General features: G+C 39.8%; 1 protein-coding gene across 2 annotated transcripts in view; it reads right to left on the bottom strand.

The window, feature by feature from the left end:
- LOC134223650 (major facilitator superfamily domain-containing protein 12-like) overlaps positions 1-3,952 on the bottom strand; it is a 20,912-nt gene extending 16,960 nt beyond the window's left edge. The window contains exon 1 of one of the 2 annotated variants that reach the window (XM_062702841.1): positions 3,588-3,952. The gene's annotated coding sequence lies outside the window, so the exon portion shown is untranslated. Of the gene's footprint in view, positions 1-2,834; positions 3,505-3,587 lie in introns of those variants that run through there. The other variant, XM_062702840.1, reaches the window with a different exon arrangement.
- Positions 3,953-4,666: the final 714 nt, after the last annotated feature.

Raw genomic sequence — 4,666 nt, 5'->3', positions numbered from 1 at the left:
TGATGATGATGATGGTAATGATGATGATGATGATGATGGTGGTGATAGTAGTAGTGTAGTATGTAGTAGTAATAGATGATGAGTAGAGTAGTAGTAGTAGTAGTAGTAGTAGTAGTAGTAGTAGTAGTAGTAGTAGTAGTAGTAGTAGTAGTAGTAGTAGTAGTAGTAGTAGTAGTAGTAGTAGTACCTTTCTCCATGGACTTCCCTCAGAACACTACTAGAGGCACGTAAACAAGGCAGGACCGTTTAAAACTGTTTTAATTTATGTGAGGGAACTCGAAAAATCATGCAAAAGCTTCAAATAACCACAGCATATACAACTTCGACCCCATAGACACATTTTCTTGTTTTTTCGAGATTTTTCAACTAGATATGGGTCATCTATGTGCACCGATGGTCCAAAGCCGTCCATTCTCCTTAGTCAAAAACAGTACCCTTGATGTAACATACTTGCTGAACATACTAAGTCATTTAAAACACAATTTCATACCGAAAAGCTCGATGCCAAGTTTGATGCCAATGGAAAAATCAGTTGTAAAAGTGGTTTCCACAGAGCCTCACTGTGGGTCTCGAAACAGTCGCACTCGGTCAGGGTGCGCTGCTTAGTCCCGGATAGCACGATAAAGAATCGGTGCAGAAAAGAACCCTTTTTAGGCAAAAAGAACACTTGGAAAAATTACACCGCACAGAGAGAACAACGGCAAACGATTCGATTGTCTCAAATGTAGGGAATAATTTATACTAGAACTATATGCTATACAAATGCTAGCATACTTGTGCAATTGTTCAATTTAACCAACAAGTTTAGCAATAAGAACTAAGAAGTTAATGCACCAATGCACGAATGTACCATGCGTCTCCATATACTCGTATGCTCATATGTTCATCATTCCGACCTATCATGGATAACACATAAACATATTAGATTGTCGAATTAACTTAGTATTTTACTTTCTATAAGCATAAAATATGTAAGCGACAAAAGTTCAAAGACGAGAAACCCCCTGTTTCGTATTAAAATAATCTCGTAATTTTCCCCATCAATCAACTATCGCCAGTCGATTTTTAAGGTTGTGAAGTACAAATGAGGCACATGTTATTTTTACTTTTTACCTGTCGACCAGTTGAACCAGAGACATAAGTCTCTCTCTCAATCATTACAAACCATGAAAACAAGTGCGAAAAACAAACAGAATCTGAAAATCAATCCCCACCGACAAGCTATGATGAAATACTGCGTGCTCAAATGCCGTTTGAAAGCATTTTTTTTCGCAGAGCTGTGTAAAACAAAGTAAAATGCATCATAAGTACAGTTTCCCTCGCAATTGGAGCTTTTGAGAAGGAATTTATCATGGAGTTTATCTCCCTGATTCAGTTATTTATCGTTACATACTATCGAACGCCTCTCACGATATGCTGCATATCGTGAGTGGATACAGAGATTATGAGTGGGTTTTTTTCATTTCACACTGGATTTGATCCCTGCTGACTTAGATGATGAAATATTTAATCGTATTGCAGCAATTGTGTTTCATTGCAAAGATTTTGAATCATTCGATCTTTTCGTGGCTTAAATCTACGTCAAAGAGAATTAACGTGATAGAAAAGTTGATCTAAAGTTGAACTAATCTCGAAGTTTTCATACCTACATGCGGTATTGACTTTTTAAAGTCGGCTAAAAAACTGAACTTTAGACGATAAAGTGGTTTTCGTTAAAACACATTATTCCTCGATACAATCGCCAAGAACATATCCAACTTTGACTAGCACTTTTGATGAGATTACTTTGTATCGAGTTCAAATTACATAGTTCAAGGCAGAGTTCAAGAACCGCCCGAAAAAGTTGGCCAACTGGTATCAAGTTGGATTATCAAGAAATAATGGAATACTCTTTGCTCTCGTTCAGTTCAAAATGCACCTCTGGGAGATAACCTGTCAATGCTGCCAATCCGCTACATATGATTGGTTACCTAATTCGCTAGCTTCTGTTTCGATAATGTCGGCACTCGGCACCCCTCATGTGATTGTCAATGTTTTAGAACATGTACTTTTTTTTTACTGATTTGTTGTAGAAGCATAGCATAGGTAATAGGCTGATGCAAAAAAAATGATGCGCTGTTGAGTAAGTTGGTGCATTTGATTTTCATCTACGAATGGTAAATTTATCTGAAATGCTTGAAAAATGCTCTGTTGAGCTTGATTCGCCGGAGAAGCTTTATTAAGCATATAAAAGTGCTTACTTTTTTTGCCGTACTTTTTGTGTGAGAAAAGTTTCTTATCTGGTTCTTCATATTAAAACAGATTGCATATTTATCTGATTAAAAACAACGGAATTGAAAGCAAAAAGACTAGTTTTAAAAAAAGTTTCCACTCTTAGTCACGCAAATACAGTGAGATGGATTATGAAATAAATTTTCTACATAAAAGGTATTGTATTTATTATCAACGCTGATATAGATCATGGAAGCTCCTTATGAAACAACCACAAGAACTGCAGTTCAAAAGAAATTGAAGGATAACTCCATCTTTTTAAAACGAATTGTCCAAACTAGTATCGAATACGCCGCTTATCCATTATTAGATCGATCTGTAATGTTCAGACATTTGTTTTAAAGACAGAAAGCATAATTCTAGAGCGTACCCTGCAAAAGCATTGTATTGTATCAGTCTAATAAGAGATAATCGCTAATACACGTACGTCAACTGTCCCAAAATTTCCAACGAAGTGGTTTCTCTACGGTCGGATGAAAACAAAATTCGCAGCTGCGAAAAACCGGTTTCAAATTCTGTTGTTGGATTACCTATTCCGCATATCCGTGATATGATTAGCTCACCTTTTGTACTAAAGCCCCCAGTGGTAATCCGATTGACACGTGTACATGACTTATCCCACTGCTGATATATGGCGTGGAGGTAATTGCGCCTCGTATACTCAGCTTCCTTAGATTCTTGATGCTGTGTTGTTCTGTTAATCGCTTACTACGATTGCAAATTCTCACTCGATGACGCAGATTTAGTTTCACTTTGTTCTGTTCACGATTTCACTTTTTTTTTGGCAAAAACCTCACTTGGACGAGATATTTACATTTGCAATTCGGATGGCAAATCACTACGCTTGGCATATGTTTCATATGCCAAGTCGATCGAACTATGTTTGCGTATTTACATGCCACCCAGCTAAACGTCACTACACAACGCTGCTTTGTTATCACGATTGCTTATGTGTTTATCATAAACAGAGCGCCAATCCACCCATCTCCGCACATATTCGGATGGATACTGTTCTGGACGAACGTTCCGTTTGGTTGTAGTGGTGTGGCTCCCCCACAGATGGTTCAAGTTGGCTTCACGCGGAAAGCCCCAACTGAATATGTTCGCGAACTGACTGTAAGAGAGTGGATACCGAATGAATGACACCCACCTCGAACAAGAGCTGCGAGCGTACTGCGGACTGTCGGTCGGATCCCGCAAAAAGTGGCTGCCGGACAGTCGACCCCACCATAACTGTGAAGTACTTCTATAACTTCCCCCGCGCTCGTTCGCGGTGTCCAACCCCCCATCTGAGCGAGTCGAGCGAGTGCACTCACCTGATGTCTTTGAATTCGTTACGGGATTTTGAGTTTGGCTTTTCCTGCGCGTGTAATCAGATACCTTCTCACCACACCGAAGAGGACTCCTATTTTGATGAACCAAGACTTGGAGGATGGCCGCAGTGGTAGAGAACTCAAAACTGAAACTGCCATGCATGTGCGCGCACTTCCATACGTGCGAATAAGCGCTTGCAAAATTCTTTGTTCTAAACAGTGCAACACGGACTTGGTGGCGTCGCGGCGACGATGACGACGACGGCGATGATCCACATGGACGAACTGCTCTTCATATTGTGCTCTAGTTGTTCCGGCGAGTGAAGTCCTCTCGTGATGTTCTATGAATCTCGAAACGAGAATTCAAGATAGATGCCTTGAGTCTTTTTGTGGCAACTGCGTGATGCTTCTCTAGCCAGGCGAGGTGTTGTGCATCTGTAAACAGTGGAAAGATGTTTGAACCGATAACAGAAAGTGGTAATGGTGCGATTTAATGCACGATGGAGACTCAATTCAAAACATCGATAGTATAGAACTACACTGGTTTTAATGTTTTATGAAGTGCGTAATGAAGTTGCAAACATCAGCAGCCTCGCAGCTTAGTGTTCAATGAGCACTTCCACAGTTATTAACTGCGAGGTTTCTAAGCCAGGTTACCATTTTTGCATTCGTATATCATGAGGCTAGCACGATGATACTTTTATGCCCAGGGAAGTCGAGACGATTTCTAATCCGAAAATTACCTAGACCGGCACAGGGAATCGAACCCAGCCGCCCTCAGCATGGTTTTGCTTTGAAGCCGCGTATCTTACCGCACGGCTAAGGAGGGCTCCTCCTATACTAAGTATACTAAGTATATGTAAATGCAAGGGGTATCTCACCGCTATTGATCGTATATAGCGAATATCAATCAAGATAAAGTCGATTTAAAGCGAATGGCATTGATTCCTATGATACGATTCAGTTTGATCAATATTGCAACGTACCTTTTTCGTTTAGGAAGAATTGTTTCTCTAAATTGCAATTTTTGGCATAGCAATCGTGGATTTTTCACGTTGTCAACAACACCATTCAAGTTTTTT

Source organism: Armigeres subalbatus, chromosome 3, assembly GCF_024139115.2.
Source record: "Armigeres subalbatus isolate Guangzhou_Male chromosome 3, GZ_Asu_2, whole genome shotgun sequence".
Lineage (NCBI taxonomy): Eukaryota > Metazoa > Arthropoda > Insecta > Diptera > Culicidae > Armigeres > Armigeres subalbatus.
The sequence above is the reverse complement of the archived record's forward strand: the minus strand, read 5'-3'. Positions and strand labels throughout refer to the sequence as shown.